The 18886-nt window shown below is 46.1% G+C and overlaps 1 long non-coding RNA gene across 1 annotated transcript; it reads left to right on the top strand.

Annotated features, from left to right (window-relative positions):
• The first annotated feature begins 346 nt into the window (after positions 1 to 346).
• Positions 347 to 1507, top strand: LOC123389932. Its single transcript, XR_006604601.1, has 3 exons — positions 347 to 701; positions 1102 to 1166; positions 1390 to 1507. It is a non-coding gene; the product is annotated as an uncharacterized LOC123389932 (long non-coding RNA).
• Positions 1508 to 18886: the final 17379 nt, after the last annotated feature.

The following is an 18886-nucleotide window of genomic DNA, read 5'->3' as shown; positions in this document are numbered from 1 at the left end:
AGGAAAGAACCCTTTGCTCGGATCAAGGACCTCTCTCCAACTTTGTGCCTTACACTCTGAACAATGACACGTCTTGGCGCAGCTGGGCCGATAGGGGGGGGGGGGCACTCACAGGGCGGCGCTGAGGGGTTTGAAAGCGGAGGCAGCGTAACATCCGCCTCCAATTCCAGCTGCGCCTTATCAGTGACTCCCGCTTTCAATTCTGGCTGCGCCGCCGCTTCAGCCTGCACTTCGGCCTTCAGCTGCGTCATGACCTCCCTCTGCATTTTTAACTCCTCCAACACCTTCTGTAACCCCGTCTCCTTGCTCTCAAAAACTGTTGCCGTATGATTTCTAAATCCTGAAGGGCCTGAAAACTGTAAGATTTCTTCTTCTCACCGACTTCCTTCTCCCCTATCTCTTGTAATTCACTATCTGAAAGTCCTTCCGAGCTCTCACTCCCGGGGTCAGAATCCTTAGAGGACCCCTTACGAGATTCCTCCCTTACTTGTTCCAGAACCTCTCCTCCCTGTTGCACCGCCTGTTTCAAGGGCTCTCTAGTGGACTGTAGGCATACCTTTACCAATGACCAAACGGCAAGAGTTCCCGGGGTCACCGATGGGCAGCGTTTCAAATCTTCTCCTAAGTGCTCCCACTGAGGCATATTTAAGAGCCCTTCATCTATGAACCAGGGAGCTACTTCAGCCACTTCTCTTAAAAAGGTACAGCCATTTTCGTCTTTAACGGGGTACCATTGGCCTTGAGAACGTCCTTCAGTGGACTCTCCATCTTACACCTAGAGATCTCGTTCCCCATTCCGAGGAAACTTCCCTTATTGTCACCGTAGAACTTCACAAACTCCTAACGTCTTATCGTCTACGGAGAGCTTTCCTGTTAAACCTTATCGTCCCCGTAGAACTTCACAAACACCCTAATGTCTCATCGTCTACGGGGAACTTCTTATCGTCCCTGAAGAACTTCATAAACACCCTTACGTCCGATCGTCTTCAGGGAACTTCCCTGTCGCTAGACAGGCCTGCCAACTGACAGAAATGGGTGCAGTGCACTTGCACACTTTACCTTATCGTTGCTCTTACCTCGACCTTCGTTCTGCGTTTAAAGGTGGGAGGTCCCGGGTTTAGGCACCAGTTGTCGCTCTCGGCCCGCAAGAACGACCCGCAGACGAGGTGAGTGGCAAACAAACTTCTTTATTACTAATGTTAAAGTACTAATGCTAATGGCGGCCGCGCCGCACCAAGCACTTACAGCAGTATATATTCACGTGTGTACGCCCCCCCTTCCTGCCCAATCAGAATGCCGTGCATGCAGTGCCCTCGTGCGCTCTTATGTAACCGAGCAGGATTCTTTTGTTCTCTAGCAGTGATCATGCATATATCTCTTGGCTCCTAGTGCTGTTCACGCGCTGATCACGAGCGTGCCCACATTCTCCTCAATCAATCATCCTCATTTCCTCAATCCACGGGCACATCCATCTACGTGACTCCTTGCATCTGCTGGATGGCTCCCCACACTCTGGGGCTACCCAGAAACCCCAAATGAGGATCAACCTGCACGCCATTCGGCTGTACCCCAAATATATAGGCTGACCTGGGCACTAATGCCCTTTCTGACACAGCCTGAGCCTGGACCTCCTGGCCCCACCCAGACAGCTGGCCGCACATTGGCACATCAGACCCGCCATTGGCCTTAGGTCGTCATCTCTTCTCAACCTCGGTTTTCAGGCTTCAGAACCTAGACCTTATCTCCAATCACTGCCCGGGTTTGAAAACGAAGCAGAAATCAGAACTCTATCCCCATGGCAAGAAACCTTGTGTTTGGCATGTTGTCCAACGTTCAGTGTCGTTGAAACCAGTGTGGCCCATGAGGCCCCGCCCATGCTTGCGGGCCACATTGGTCACAAACACACATTGTGACCCTCAGCCTGAGCCCAGTCCTCAGGTAAGGCCTCTTAGTGGCTGGATGAAGAGACAGCATATTGGGCTTGCCATGCCCCTAGGCCCCAATTTTTAACCATAGTTCGGGTTGTCCCTTCACTCTTCCCAGGGCTCTGCTTTGGAATTCCTCTTTTGGTGGGACACCTGAGGTAACAAACCTGAAAGGAGTCCTCCCATCCCACAAATTGACGAAAAACAATTGGGATCGGGCCAAATCCACTGAGAGGAAGATTCGTCCATGGCCCATGAGGCCTACCCAACATTCCAGGGCCATCGCTGATACAATATCTAGAGACAAAAGACTGAGCAAGCGCCTCAGCCTCGCTCATTCTTCATATCCTGAAGAGTTCTTCCCATGGTTTGTAGATCGGGCGTGCCATACCTACGGCCCAAACCTAAGCTGAGTTTGTGTTTTCAGACTTCTGTCCTCAAACTCCTGGGCCACACACCCTCCAGGCTGGGCAACTGGAGCCACACATTAGGACTGTGCCTACACAATCCATGGGAATTCTGCCCATTCCATTGTCCAAAATCGTACAAATTAGGAGAACACTCCAAAGCCCAGGAGGCCATCCCAATGGTGTAGGTCACCCGGGAAAAAAAGGGCGGTCTGACACCAGCTGAGCATCTACCTCCACTCATACCATGGATGGATGTCCCCAGAGAAGAAGATTGAATCAGACATGACTCTAGGCCATTATCGGATCCTTTGCTTTGGTTTACAGGCATGTCTCCTCAAAAAAACTGGATTCCAATACCAGCATAGGGGTTTTCTTGAGGCACCATAAAACAAATCTCGTCTCCACAAGGAAACGTGTGCATGGGAGCTATGCCAAACGCTTAGGAGAATACTTCAGGGTCCCGGTGCCACTGCCCCATTCCAAGGCCCTCATGGACACAAACACACATTAGGACCCATCCTCAGGAAAGTCCATTTCAACTCAGCCACCCAGGTTGCTCCCGCAGATCCATCAGATCTAAACTGTCTTGTTGCTAGGAGACAATTGGAATGCGATGCGGGCTCCCCAGTCATCCATCCTCGAACGGTGCTCTGGAGTCATTCCATATGGGATGTCCTGGAGCTGTCCAACAGGTCTCAATTTTCCCACAGAAGGAATCCTTGAAGGGGGCTTCCCAGAACTCCCCCAACGTGGGAAAACCTCCAGGGCCTCGAGATTCCGCTCCCTTCATGAAGGGGCCGTCAGGCACAGAAACTCCAACCTGAGCCAACGTCTGATCCTCGCCCTGACATCAGATGCATGAGATATTGTTTCAGATCTGCAGGGGGTACCTGCCGTGCCCTCATCCTGAAACCGAAGTCTAGCTTGTGTTCTCAGACTTCCGTCCTACACTCCTGGCCCCGAAGCCCTCAAGTTTGTCAATTACGGACTGACAATGAAGCACTCTGCCTGCCCTCTAGAAAAAATATATTGCCTAATGAGCTGCCCAGGCAGCTTAAAGGAGGAAAAAAAACCTACACGGCACTCGAATGTACCCAAATTATATAGTCTAACCTGGGCACTAATGCACTTTCTGACACACCCTGAGCCCGGACCTCCTGACCAACACCCAGACAGCTTACCGCACACTGAGCACATCAGACCCACCATGGCCTTAGGTCATCATCTCTTCCCTACCTCAGTTTTCAGGCTTCAGAACCTAGACCTTATCTCCAATCACTGCCCAGGGGTGACTGTGATGCAGAAATCAGAACTCTTCCTTACCCATGCCAAGAAACCTTGTGGTTGGCATGTTGTCCAACCTTCAGTGTAGGAGAAACCAGCTTTCACCATGAGGCCCCGCCCATTGTGAGTGCGACGGGGTCATAAACACGCACTGTGACCCTCAGAGTGAGTCCTGTCCTCCAGTAAGTCCTCTCGGTGGCTGGACCCTTAGATGTCATCAAGGCTTGACATGTCCCTAGGCCCCAATATTTAACCAGATTTCTGGTTGTCCAGTCGCCCCTCCCCAGGGACCTACTCTGGAATCCCTCATTTGGTGGGACACCTGAGGTTGAAAAACAAAAAAACAAAACAAATGAACGACAACAACAAAACGGACCTCTTCCATCCCACAGAATGACCCCAAACTCTTTGGACGGGGCCAAACCCCCAGAGAGTAAGACTCGTCCAAATCCCATGCAGTCACACGGAAATTTCACGACCATGAGTGACACGATATCCAGACACAAAAACTTGAGCAAGAGCCTCACACTCGCCCTTTTTTCATATCCCAAAGAGTTCTCCTCATTTTCTGTAGATCAGTCCTGCCATAGCTATGACCCGAAACATAAGCCGAGTTTGTGTTTTCAGACAACTGTCCAAACAGCTATGTCCTACACACCCTACAGGCTCAGGCCCCTGGAGACAAACCTGAGGACTGTGCTTGCCCTCTCCAAGGGAATTGTATGTGCCCATTCAAATGGCCTCAAACCTACTAAGAGGATCAACCTGCAAAGTCCCTGAGGCCATACCAATAGTTGTGGCTTCCCAGGACAAACAGGGGCAATCTGGGCCCATCTGAGCACCTACCTGCACTCAGACCGTAGACTGATGTCCCCAGAAGTAAAAAGGAACGAACAGGCCCCTAGGCACTAATCGGATCCATTGCATTGTTTTCCAGGCATTTCTCCTCAGAGGCCTGGATTTCAAAACCAGCATATGGCTGTTTCTTGACCCACCCATCAAAACAAATCTCATGTACATATGGGAAACTTGCACGTTGGAGCTGTGTGAAAGCCTCTCTTTAGGAGAACCCTTCAGGGTCCCAGTGCCACCGCTTCTTTCCAAGGTTTCTATAGACACAAAATCATATTACGACACATCCACGGGAGAGTCCATTTCAACTCAGCCACCTCGGTTGCTCCCCCAGATCCAGCAGATCTAACCTGTCTTGTTGCTTGGAGACAATTGGAATGCGAGGTGGGCTACCCAGCCATCCATCCTTAGAACCCTGCTCGGAATCGTTGTACTGGAGCCAACCAACAGGTCTCAATTGTTCTGCAGAAGAATCTTTGCAGTTGGGAGCTTCTCACAACTCCCATCGTGGGAAAACCCCTATGGCCTCGTGATCCACCCCCCCTTCAAGAAGGGGCCATCAGGAACAGAAAGTCCAACCTGAGCGATCGTCCGATCCTGGCCCTGACTTCAGATTTATGAGATATCGATTCAGGTCTGTAGATTGTGCCTGCCATATCCTCACCCAGAAAAACCTAGGCCTAGCTTGTGTTCTCAGACTTCCGTCCTCAGACTACTGGCCCAAAAGCCCTCCAGTTTAGCAATCCAGAACTATAATGCAGCACTCTGCCTGCCATCCAGACGAAAAACATTGCCCTCTGGGGCTACCCAGATACCCCAAATGAGGACCAACCTGCACGGCATTCGGCTGTACCCCAAATATATAGGCTGACCTGGGCACTAATACCCTTTCTGACACAGCCTAAGCCTGGACCTCATGGCCCCACCCAGACAGCTGTCCGCAATTGACCACATCGGACCCGCCATTGCCTTAGGTCGTCATCTCTTCTTAACCTCGGTTTTCAGGCTTCAGAACCTAGACCTTATCTCCAATCAGTGCCCGGGTTTGAAAATGATGCAGAAATCAGAACTCTTTCCCCATGGCAAGAAACCTTGTGTTTGGCATGTTGTCCAACGTTCACTGTCGTTGAAACCAGTGTGGCCCATGAGGCCCCGCCCATGCTTGCGGGCCACATTGGTCACAAACACACATTGTGACCCTCAGCCTGAGCCCAGTTCTCAGGTAAGGCCTCTCAGTGGCTGGATGAAGAGACAGCATATTGGGCTTGCCATGCCCCTAGGCCTCAAATTTTAACCATAGTTCGGGTTGTCCCTTCACTCTTCCCCAGGGCTCTGCTTTGGAATTCCTCTTTTGGTGGGACACCTGAGGTAACAAACCTGAAAGGAGTCCTCCCATCCCACAGATTGACGAAAAACAATTGGGATCGGGCCAAATCCACCGAGAGGATGATTCGTCCATGGCCCATAAGGCCTACCCAACATTCCAGGGCCATCGCTGATACAAAATTCAGAGACAAAAGCCTGAGCAAGCGCTTCAGACTCGCACATTCTTCATATCCTGAAGAGTTCTTCTCATGGTTTGTAGATCGGGCGTGCCATACCTACGTCCCCAAACCTAAGCTGAGTGTGTTTTAAGACTTCTGTCCTCAAAGTCCTGGGCCACACACCCTCCAGGCTGGGGCCCCTGGAGCCACACATTAGGAGGATGCGCCTACCCAATCCATGGGAATTCTGCCCATTCCATTGTCCCAAACCATACAAATTAGGAGAACCCTCCAAAGCCCCAGAGGCCATCCCAATGGTGTAGGTCTCCCTGGACAAAAAAGGGTGGTCTGACAGCAGCTGAGCATCAACCTCCACTCATACCATAGATGGATGTCTCCAGAGAAGAAGATTGAATCAGACGGGACCCTAGGACATTATCGGATCCTTTGCTTTGGTTTACAGGCATGTCTCCTCAAAAGCCTGGATTCCAATACCAGCATAGGGGTTTTCTTGAGGCACCATAAGAACAAATCTCGTCTCCACAAGGAAACGTGTGCATGGGAGCTATGTCAAAAGCTTCGGAGAATACTTCAGGGTCCCGGTGCCACCGCCTCATTCCAAGGCTCTCATGGACACAAACACACATTAGGACCCATCCTCAGGAAAGTCCATTTCAACTCAGCCACCCCGGTTGCTCCCGCAGAGCCATCAGATCTAAACTGTCTTGTTCCTAGGAGACAATTGGAATGCGAGGCGGGCTTCCCAGGCATTCATCCTCGAACGGTGTTCTGGAGTCATTCCATATGGGATGTCGTGGAGCTGTCCAACAGGTCTCAATTTTCCCACAGAAGGAATACTTGAAGGGGGCTTCCCACAATTCCCAACGTGGGAAAATCTCCAGGGCCTCGAGATTCCGCTCCCTTCATGAAGGGGCCATCAGGCACAGAAACTCCAACCTGAGCCAATGTCTGATCCTCGCCCTGACATCAGATGAATGAGATATTCTTTCAGATCTGCAGGGGGTACCTGCCGTGCCCACACCCTGAAACCAAAGTCTAGCTTGTGTTCTCAGACTTCCTTCCTCACACTCCTGGCCCCGAAGCCCTCAAGTTTGTCAATTCCGGACCGATAATGAAGAACTCTGACTGCCCTCTAGAAAAAATATATTGCCTAATGAGCTGCCCAGGCAGCTTAAAGGAGGAAAAACCTACACGGGCACTCGAATGTACCCAAATTATATAGTCTAACCTGGGCACTAATGCACTGTCTGACACTACCTGAGCCCGGACCTCCTGACCAACACCCAGACAGCTGACCGCACACTGAGCCCATCAGACCCGCCATGGCCTTAGGTCATCATCTCTTTTCTACCTCAGTTTTCAGGCTTCAGAACCTAGACCTTATCTCCAATCACAGCCCAGGGGTGACTGTGATGCAGAAATCAGAACTCTTCCTTACCCATGACAAGAAACCCTGTGGTTGGCATGTTGTCCAACGTTCAGTGAAGGAGAAACCAGCATTCACACTGAGGCCCCGCCCATTCTTGAGTGCGACGGGGGCATAAACACGCATTGTGACCCTCAGCGTGAGTCCTGTCCTCTAGTAAGTCCTTTCAGTGGCTGGACACTTAGATGTCATCATGGGCCTGACATGTCCCTAGGCCCCAAATTTTGACAAGATTTCTGGTTGTCCAGTCGCCCATCCCCAGGGCTCTACTCTGGAATCCCTCATTTGGTGGGACACCTGAGGTTGAAAAACAAAACAAAACCAATCAACAAAAACAACAAAATGGACTTCTTCCATCCCACAGAATGACCCCAACTCTTTGGACGGGGCCAAACCCCCAGAGAGTATGACTCGTCCAATTCCTATGAAGTCACCCGGAAATTTCACGACCATGAGTGACACGATATCCAGAGACAAAAACTTGAGCAAGAGCCTCACACTCGCCCTTTTTTTCATATCCCAAAGAGTTCTCCTCATTTTCCTTAGATCTGTTGGGCCATACCTATGACCCGAAAAATAAGCCGAGTTTGAGTTTTCAGACAACTGTCCAAACAACTCTGGCCTACACACCCTACAGTCTCAAGCCCTGGGAGCCAAACCCGAGGACTGTGCTTGCCTTCTCCAAGGGAATTGTATGTGCCGATTCAAATGGCCACAACCCTACTAATAGGATAAACCTCCAAAGTCCCTGAGGCCATCCCAATAGTTGTGGCTTAGCAGGACAAACAGGGGCAATCTGAGCCCATCTGAGCACCTACCTGCACTCAGACCCGTAGACTGATTTCCCCAGAGGTAATAAGGAACAACAGGCCCCTAGGCACTAATCAGATTCTTTTATTTGTTTTCCAGGGATTTCTCCTCAGAGGCCTGGATTTCAATACCAGAATATGGCTGTTTCTTGACTCACCCATCAGAACAAATCTCATGTACATATGGGAAACTTGCACGGTGAGCTGTGTCAAAGCCTCTGTTTAGGAGAACCTTTCAGGGCCCCAGTGCCACCGCTTCTTTCCAAGGTCTCCATAGACACAAAATCAAATTAGGACACATCCACGGGAGAGTCCATTTCAGCTCAGCCTCCTCAGTTGCTCCCCCAGATCCAGCAGATCTAACCTGTCTTGTTGCTTGGAGACAATGGAATGCGTGGTGGGCTACCCAGCCATCCATTCTTAGAACCCTGCTCGGAATCATTAGCCTGGAGTCAACCAACAGGTCTCAATTGTCCTGCAGAAGAATCTTTGCAGTTGGGAGCTTCTCACAACTCCCATCGTGGGAAAACCCCCATGGCATCGTGATCCACCCCCCCATTCAAGAAGGGGCCATCAGGGACAGAATGTCCAACCTGAGCGATATTCTGATCCTCGCCCTGACTTCAGATGCACGCGATCTCGATTCAGGTCTGTAGATTGTGCCTGCCATAACCTCACTCAGAAACCTAGGCCTAGCTTGTGTTCTCAGACTTCCGTCCTCAGACTACTGGCCCAAAAGCCCTCCAGTTAGGCAATCCAGAACTACAATGCAGCTCTCTACCTGCCCTCTAGAGGAAAAACATTGCCCTCTGGGGCTATCCAGAAACCCCAAATGAGGATCAACCTGCACGCCATTCGGCTGTACCCCAAATATATAGGCTGACCTGGGAACTAATGCCCTTTCTGACACAGCCTGAGCCTGGACCTCCTGGCACCACGCCGACAGCTGGCTGCACTCTGAGCTCATCGGACCCGCCATGGCCTAAGGTCGTCATCTCTTCTCAACCTCGATTTTCAGGCTTCAGAAACTATAACTTATCTCAAAACACTGCCCACGGTTGAAAATGATGTAGAAATCAGAACTCCATCCCCATGGCAAGAAACCTTGTGGTTGCCATGTTGTCCAACGTTCAGTGTAGTTGAAACCAGTGTGGCCCATGAGGCCCCGCCCATGCTCTCGGGCCACATTGGTCACAAACACACAATGTGACCCTCAGCCTGAGCCCAGTCCTCAAGTAAGGCCTCTCAGTGGCTGGACCCTGAGCCCGCATATGGGGCCTGTCATGCCCCTGACACCAATTTTTAACCATAGTTCGCTTTGTCCCTTCACTCTTCCCTAGGGCTCTGCTTTGGAATTCCTCTTTTGGTGGGACACCTGAGGTAACACACATTAAAGGAGTCCCCCCCTCCCACAGATTGACGAAAAACAATTGGGATCGGGCCAAATCCGCAGAGTGGAAGATTCATCCATGGCCCATGAGGCCTCCCTGACATTCCACGGCCAACGCTGATACAAAATCAAGAGACAAAACCTGAGCAAGCCCCTCAGACTCGCTCATTCTTCATATCCTGAAGAGTTCTTCTCATGGTTTGTAGATCGGAAGTGCCATACCTACGTCCCCAAACCTAAGCTGAGTTTGTCTTTTCAGAATTCTGTCCTCAAACTCCTGGGCCCCACACCCTCCAAGCTGGGACCCCTGGAGACACACATTAGGACTGCACCTACCCAATCCATGGGAATTCTGCCCATTCCATTGTCCCAAACCATACAAATTAGGAGAACCCTCCAAAGTCCCTGAGGCCATCCCAATAGTGTAGGTCGCCCGCCACAAACAAGGGCGGTCTGACACCAGCTGGGCATCGATCTCCACTCATTCCATAGATGGATGTCCCCAGAGAAGAAGATGGAACCAGACAGGACCCAGGCGATAATCGGATCCATTGCTTTGGTTTACAGGCATGTCTCCTCAAAAGCCTGGATTCCAATACTAGCATAGGGGTTTTCCTGAGGCACCCATCAGAACAAATCTCGTCTCCACAAGGAAACTTGTGCATGGGAGCTATGTCAAAAGCTTAGGAGAATACTTCAGGGTCCCGGTGCCACCGCCTCATTCCAAGGCTCTCATGGACACAAACACACATTAGGACCCATCCTCAGGAAAGTCCATTTCAACTCAGCCACCCAGGTGGCTCCCGCAGAGCCATCAGATCTAAACTGCCTTGTTGCTAGGAGACAATTGCAATGCGAGGCGCTTGTCCCAGGCATCCATCCTCGAACGGTGCCCTGGAGTCATTCCATATGGGAGGTCCTGGACCTGTCCAACAGGTCTCAATTGTCCCGCAGAAGGAATCCTTGAAGGGGGCATGCCACAACTCCCAACGTGGGAAAACCTCCATGGCCTCGAGTTTCCGCTCCCTTCATGAAGGGACCGTCATGCACAGAAACTCCAACCTGAGCCAACGTCTGATCCTCGCTCTGACTTCAGATGCATGAGATCTTGGTTCCGATGTGTAGGGGGTACCTGCCGTGCCCTCGCCCTGAAACCCAAGTCTAGCTTGTGTTCTCAGCCCTCCGTCCTCACCCTCCTGGCCTCGAAGCACCCAAGTTTGGCAATTCCGGACCCACAATGCAGCACTCTGCCTGCCCTCTAGAAAAAAAAAAAAAATATTGCCTAATGAGCTACAACCTACACGGCACTCGAATGTACCCAAATTATATAGTCTAACCTGGGCACTAATGCACTTTCTGACACAACCTGAGCCCGGACCTCCTGACCAACACCCAGACAGCTGACCGCACACTGAGCACATCAGACCTGCCATGGCCTTAGGTCATCATCTCTTCCGTACCTCAGTTTTCAGGCTTCAGAAACTAAACCTTATCTCCAATCCCTGCCCAGAAATCAGAGCTCCTCCTTACCCATGGCAAGAAACCTTTTGGTTGACATGTTGTCCAACGTTCAGTGTAGGAGAAACCAGCATTCACCCTGAGGTCCCGCCCATTCTTGAGTGTGATGAGGGCATAAACATGCATTGTGACCCTCAGCGTGAGTCCTGCCCTCTAGTATGTCCTCTTAGTGACTGGACCATTAGATGTCATAATGGTCTTGACATGTCCCTAGGCCCCAATATTTAACCAGATTTCTGGTTGTCCAGTCGCCCCTCCCCAGGGCTCTACTCTGGAATCCCTAATTTGGTGGGACACCTGAGGTTAAAAAACAAAACAAAACAAAACAAAAACAAAAACAACAAAAAAAACGGACTTATTCCATCCCACAGAATGACCCCAAACTCTTTGGACGGGGCCACACCTCCAGAGAGTAAGACTCGTCCATTTCCCATGAAGTCACCCGGAAATTTCATGAACATGGGTGACACGATATCCAGAGACAAAAACTTGAGCAAGAGCCTCACACTCGCCCTTTTTTTATATCCCAAAGAGTTCTCCTCATGGTCTGTAGATCAGTCCTGCCATACCTATGACCCGAAACAGAAGCCGAGTTTGTGTTTTCAGACAACGTTCTAAACAGCCCTGGCCTACACACCCTACAGGCTCAGGCCCCTGGAGCCAAACCTGAGGACTGTACTTGCCCTCTACAATGGATTTCTGGGTGCCTATTGCAATGGCCACAACCCTACTAATAGGATCAACCTCCAAAGTCCCTGAGGCCATCTCAATAGTGGTGGCTTCCCAGGACAAACAGGGGCAATCTGAGCCCATCTGAGCACCTACCTGCACTCAGACCCGTAGACTGATGTCCCCAGAGGGAAAAAGGAACGGACAGACCCCTAGGCACTAATCGGATCCAATGCTTTGGTTTCCAGGCATCTCTCCTCAGAGGCCTGGATTTCAATTCCCGAATATGGCTGTTTCTTGACTCACCCATCAGAACAAATCTCCTCTACACATGGGAAACTTGCACATTGGAGCTTGGTCAAAGCTTCTCTTTAGGAGAACCCTTCAGGGCCCCAGTGCCACCGCTTCATTCTTTGTCTGTGAGACATACCTGAAAGAAGTTGTTATGGCCAGTGTTGAAGAGGTTAATGTCTATGTTCTCCTCTAGGATTCTGATGGATTCCTGTCTCACATTGAAGTCTTTTATCCATTATGAGTTTACCTTTGTGTATGGTGTAAAAGGATGGTCGATTTTCATTCTTTTACCTATAGCTGCCCAGTTTTCCAACCACCATTTATTGAAGAGACTCTCATTTTTCCACTGTATATTTTTTTCCTGATTATTTGAAGACTATTTGACCATAGTGCTGATGATCCCTATCTGAACTGTCTACACCGTTCTAGTGGTCTATGTGATTGTTTTTATGCCAGTCCCATGCTGCCTTGGTGATCACATCATCATAGTAACCCTTGAAATCAGGCAACATTATGCTCCCAGTTTTATTTTTCTTTCGGCATTTCTTAGCAATACGGGGTCTTTTCTGATTTCCACACACAAATTTTAGGCATGTGTTTGCTCCAGGTCTTTGAATGATACCGGTGGAATTTTCATCCAAATGGCATTAAAAGGATCAATTGCACTAGGCAGTATAGATATTTTTTCCCACAAGATGGTTTTTTTTAATTTATTAATTTATTTTCAGCATAACAGTATTCATTGTTTTTGTACCACACCCAGCACTCCATGCAATCCATGCCCTTTATTATACCCTCCACCTGGTACCCCAACCTCCCAACCCCCGCCCCTTCAAACCCTCAGTTTTTTAATTAATTTATTTATTTTCAGCATAACAGTATTTATTACTTTTTGCACCACACCCAGTGCTCCATGCAATCCGTGCCCTCTATAATACCCACCACCTGGTACTCCAACGTCCCACCCCCTGCCACTTCAAACCCCTCAGATTTTTTTTCAGAGTCCATAGTCTCTCATGGTTCACCTCCCCTTCCAATTTCCCTCAACTCCCTTTTTCTATCTCCCCATGTCCTCCATGCTATTTGTAATGCTCCACAACTAAGTGAAACCATATGATAAATGACTCTCTCTGCTTCACTTATTTCACTCAGCATTATCTCTTCCAGTCCCATCCATGTTGCTACCAAAGTTGGGTATTCGTCTTTTCTGATGGAAGCATAATACTCCATAGTGTATATGGACCACATCTTCCTTATCCATTCGTCCATTGAAGGGCATCTTGGTTCTATCCACAGTTTGGTGACCGTGGCCATTGCTGCTATAATCATTGGGGTACAGATGGCCCTTCTTTTCATGACATCTGTATCTTTGGGGTAAATACCCAGGAGTGCAATTGCAGGGTCATAGAGAAGTTCTATTTTTTTTATTTCTTGAGAAATCTCCACACTGTTATCCAAAGAGGCTGCACCAACTTGCATTCCAACCAACAGTGGAAGAGGGTTCACATTCCCCCACATCCCCTCCAACACATATTGTTTCCTGTCTTGCTAATTTTGGCTATTCTAACTGGTGTAAGATGATATCTCAATGTGGTATTAATTTGCTAGTGATGATGAACATTTTTCATGTGTCTGATAGCCATTTGTACGTCTTCAATGGAGAAGTGTCTTGTCATATCTTCTGCCCATTTTTTAATATGATTGTCTGTTTTGTGTGTGTTGAGTTTGAGGAGTTCTTTATAGATCCTGGATATCAACCTTTTGTCTGTACTGTTATGTGCAAATATCTTCTCCCATTCCGTGGGTTACCTCTTTGTTTTCTTGACTGTTTCCTTTGCTGTGCAGAAGCTTTTGATTTTGATGGAGCCCCAAAAGTTCATTTTCACTTTTGTTTCCCTTGCCTTTGGGGGACATATCTTGAAAGAAGTTGCTGTGGCTGATATCAAAGAGATTTCTGCCTATGTTCTTCTCTAGGATTCTGATGGATTCCTGCCTCAAATTGAGGTCTTTTATCCATTTTGAGTTTATCTTTGTGTACGGTGTAAGAGAATGGTCGAGTTTCATTTTTCAACATATAGCTGCCTATTGTTCCCAGCACCATTTATTGAAGAGACTGACTTTTTCCCACTGTCTATTTTTTCCTGTTTTTTCGAAGATTATTTGACCATATAGTTGAGGGTCCATATCTGGGCTCTCTACTCTGTTCCACTGGTCTGTGTCTGTTTTCATGCGAGTTCCATGCTGTCTTAGTGATCACAGCTTTGTAGTAAACTTGAAATCAGGTATTGTCATACCCCCCCATTTTATTTTTGTTTTTCAAAATTTCCTTAGTGATTCGGGATCTCTTCTGATTCCATACAAATTTTTGGATTATTTGCTCCAGCTCTTTGAAAAATACTGGTAGAATTTTGATTGGAATAGCATTAAAAGTAGAGATTGCTCCAGGCATTATCGACATTGTAGCAATGTTTATTCTTCCGATCCAAGAGCATGGAATGGTCTATCATCTTTTAGGGTCTTCTTCAATTTCTTTCATGAGAATTCTGTAGTTCCTTGAGTACAGAACATTATCTCTTTGTTTAGGATTATTCCCAGGTATCTTATGGTTCTTAGTGCTATAGTAAATGGAATGATTCTCTGATTTCCCTTTCTGTATTTTCATTATTAGTGCATAAAAAAGCCACTGATTTCTGTGGATACAGGATACATTGACTTTGTATCCTGCCACGTTGCTGAATTGCTGTATGAGTTCTAGTAGTTTGGGGGTGGAGTCTTTTGGGTTTTCCATATAAAGAATCACGTCATCTGCAAAGACAGAGAGTTTGACTTCTTCAGTGCCAATTTGGATACCTTTTATTTTTCTTTGTTGTCTGATTGCTGTTGCTAGGACTTCTAATACTATGTTGAACAAGACTGGTGAGAGTGGGCATCCTTGTCGTGATCCTGATCTCAACGGGAAGGCTGCAAGCTTTTTCCCATCGAGGATGATATTTGCTGTGGGTATTTCATAGATAGATATGATGAAGTTCAGGAATGTTCCCTCTATCCCTATACTTTGCAGCGTTTTAATCACGAATGGATGCTGGATTTTTTCAAATGATTTTTCTGCATCAATTGAGAGGACCATGTGGTTCTTCCCTCTTCTCATATTAATTTTTTCAATGACATTGATTGATTTATGAATGTTGAACCATCCTTGTAGCCCAGGGATGAATCCCACCTGGTCATGGTAGATAATCTTTTTAATGTGCTGTTTGACCCTGTTTGCAAGGATCTTGTTGAGAATCTTAGCATCCATATTCATCAGTGATATTGGTCTGAAATTATCCATTTTGGTAGGGTCTTTGCCTGGTTTGGGGAACAGGGTAATTCTGGCTTCATAGAAAGAGTGTGGAAGTTTTCCTTCTGCTTCAATTTTTTGAAACAGCTTCAGGAGAATAGATGTTATTTCTTCTTTTTGAAAGTTTGGTAGAATTCCCCAAGCAATCCATCAGGTCTTGGGCTCTTGTTTCTTGGGAGGTTTTTTTTGATCACTGCTTATATCTCATTACTAGATATCAGTCGATTCAGGTTGTCGATCTCTTCCTGGTTCAATTTTGGAAGTTTATAGTTTTCCAAGAATGCATCCATTTCATCAAGGTTGCTAAGCTTATTGGCATATAACTATTGATAATAACTTCTGATGATTGTTTCTACTTCCTCGTTGTTAGTTGTGATCTCTCCGTTTTCATTTATAATTTTGTGAATTTGGGCTTTCTCTCTTTTCTTTTGGATTAGTGTGGCCAGTACCTTATTGATCTTATTTATTCTTTCAAAAAAACCAACTTCTAGTTTCATTGATACATTCTACTGTATCTTTGGTTTCTACCTCATTGATCTCAGCTCTAATCTTGATGATTTCTCTTCTTATGTGTGGAGTTAGTTTGATTTTTTTGTTGATTCTCCAGTTCTTTAAGGTGTAGAGACATCTGGTGTATTCTGGATTTTTCAGAATTTTGAGGGAGGCTTGGATGTCTATGTATTTCCCTCTTAGAACTGCCTTTGCTGTATCCCATAGGGTTTGGATCGAAGTGTCTTTATTCTCATTGGTTTCCATTTGTTTCAGTTCTTCTTTGATCTCCTGGTTGATCCAAGCATTCTTAAGCAAGATGGTCTTTAGCTTCCAGGTGTTTGAGTTTCTTCTGTACTTTTCCTTGTGATTAAGCTCCAGTTTCAAAGCATTATGATCTGAGAATATGCAGGGGAAAATCTCAGTCTTTTGATATCAGTTTAGTCCTGATTTATGACGCAGCATGTGGTCTATTCTTGAGAAGGTTTCCTGTGCTCTTGAGAAGAATGAGTATTCTTTTGTTTTAGGGTGGAATGTTCTGAATATATCTATGAGATCCATCTGTTCCAATGTGTCATTCAATGCTCTTGTTTCTTTATTGATTTTCTGCTTCAATGATCTGTCTATTTCTGAGAGAGGCATGTTAAGATCTCCTATGATTAGTGTATTCATATCAATATGACTCTTTATCTTGATTAACAGTTTTCTTCTGTAATCGGATGCTCCCATATTGGAGGCATAGATATTTACAATTGTTAGATCATCTTGGTGGATTGTCCCTTTAAGAATTCTGTAGTGTCCTTCTGTATCTCTGACTAGAGCCTTTAGTTTAAAATCTAATTTATCTGATATGACAATCGCTACCCCGACCTTCTTTTGAGGCCCATTGGCATGAAAGATGCTTCTCCGTCCCTTCACTTTCAGTCTGGGTGTATCTTTAGGTTCAAAATGGGTCTCTTGTAGAGAACATATGGATGGGTTCTGTCGTTTTATCCAATCTGCAACCCTGTGCTGTTTTATGGGTGCATTTAGGCCATTCACATTGAGATTGATTATTGATAGATACGTTTTTATTGACTTCGAGTTACCTTTGAAGTCTTTCTTTCTGTAGATTGTCTCTATATTTCTCTTCCATGCTATTCTTAGGATTTTTACTCTTTTAGAACCCCCCTTAATATTTACTGCAGTGTCGGCTTGGAGGTAGCATAGTCTTTTAAGTCTTGCCGGTCTTGTAAACTCTTTATATATCTCCATCCATTCTGAATGTCAGTCTTGATGGATAAAGTATTCTTGGCTGCATGTTCTTCTCATTTAGTGCCCTGAATATATCTTGCCAGCCCTCTCTGGCTTGCCAGGCTTCTGTGGACAGGTCTGATGTTATATTGATGGGCTTTCCTATGTAAGTAAGGAGCCTCTTTGCCCTAGCAGCTTTCAGGAGATTATACCTACAATTATAATTCCTCAATTTGACTATCAGGTGTCGTGTTTTTTTTTTTTTTTTTTTTTTTGGGAATGTATAATCTTGGGTGGAGACCATTTAGCCTCTAGTACATGAATTCTGGTTCCATTCGCGAGATTGGGGAAATTTTCTTGAAGGACTTGTTCCACTATATCTTCTAGATCTTTCTTTCTTCTCCCCCTTCAGGGATTCCAGTAATTCTGAGGTTGGAACGTTTCATGGCATCATTTATTTCCCTGATTCTGTTTTCGTGATTTCTAAGCTGTTTGTTCCAGGATTCCTCCTGATCCTTTTCTCTCTATCTGTTTGTCCTCCAGATCACTAATTCTATCTTCTGTCGCAGTTACCCTGGCTTTGAGAGAGTTTAGATTAGATTGGAACTCATTGAGAGCATTGTGGACCTCCTCCCTGGTAGCTTTAAGCTCCGCCCTAACATTGTGAACATCATGTCTCATCGCTTTCAGCTTGGCCCTAATCAATTATGTTTGGTCATCCATGCCTTTCTCCAAACTAGCTATTGCCTGGATAATTGTTAACCTGAATTCTCTTTCCAACATATTGTCTATGTTGATAGCCAGTAGCTCTAGTGCAGAAGGTCCATCCCCTGTATTTTTCTTCTGTTGGGCATTCCTCCTCCTAGTCATTTTGGTGAGAGATGACTGAACAGATGTAGCTGGATGTATCAACCATGGTGCAGTCAAGGTGCACCCTGGAACACGTCTGAACAATCAGGATTCCCCACCCAAATGAGAGACAAAAGAAAAGAAAAAAAAAGAAAAGAAAAACAAAAAAAGAGATAGAGAGACAGGAAAGAGAGGGAAGATGAAAGAGAAAGTTCAGCCCAAATGGGCCCCAAGGTAAGATTTATGAAGTAGACAAACAAAAAGTCTGATAAAAGTATATGACAAGAGAAAAGAATATATATATATATATATATATATATATATATATATATATATATACAAAAAAAAGGAAGAACCTAGTCAAAAAGAACCCCACGTGTAAGATTTATATACTATCAGGACAAACACAAAAAACACAGAAACACACTGGTGGAAGATAAAGATTGGAGAGTGGTTATAAATTCTCAGTGAGTGCGAGGAAGGTTGTTTTAATTCTTCCTGGATGTATCTTGATATCTTTGTTAAAGGACTCAACTTTCCTAAGATAAAGGGGTATTAAAAATTAATTACCTATAGGGGTAGTATTGATTGGGGAAAGGGGACTACTTTGAAGTTTAACTCTATATGAAAAATAGAAGATAAAAATAAAGGAAAAAACTAAACTAAACTAAAATATAAAAAAAGTAGGAATAAAAAAATAGAAATGCAAAATGAAAACATAGGTGTATGTATCAAAAAGTTCAGGTTAGAAAGTTATTATGTAATTTGATGTACTGAACAGCTTGCTGTGATGGTAAATAGGTTAATAAAATTACATATATATATATATATATATATATATATATATATATATATATAATGAACCAGAATAGTGGGAATGAATGAAAAAGAAA

This window comes from Mustela putorius, unplaced genomic scaffold, assembly GCF_011764305.1.
Source record: "Mustela putorius furo isolate JIRA1106 unplaced genomic scaffold, ASM1176430v1.1 tig00004205_pilon_pilon_pilon, whole genome shotgun sequence".
Taxonomy (NCBI): domain Eukaryota; kingdom Metazoa; phylum Chordata; class Mammalia; order Carnivora; family Mustelidae; genus Mustela; species Mustela putorius.
Note: the sequence above shows the minus strand (reverse complement) of the source record. Positions and strands in the feature narration are given on the sequence as shown.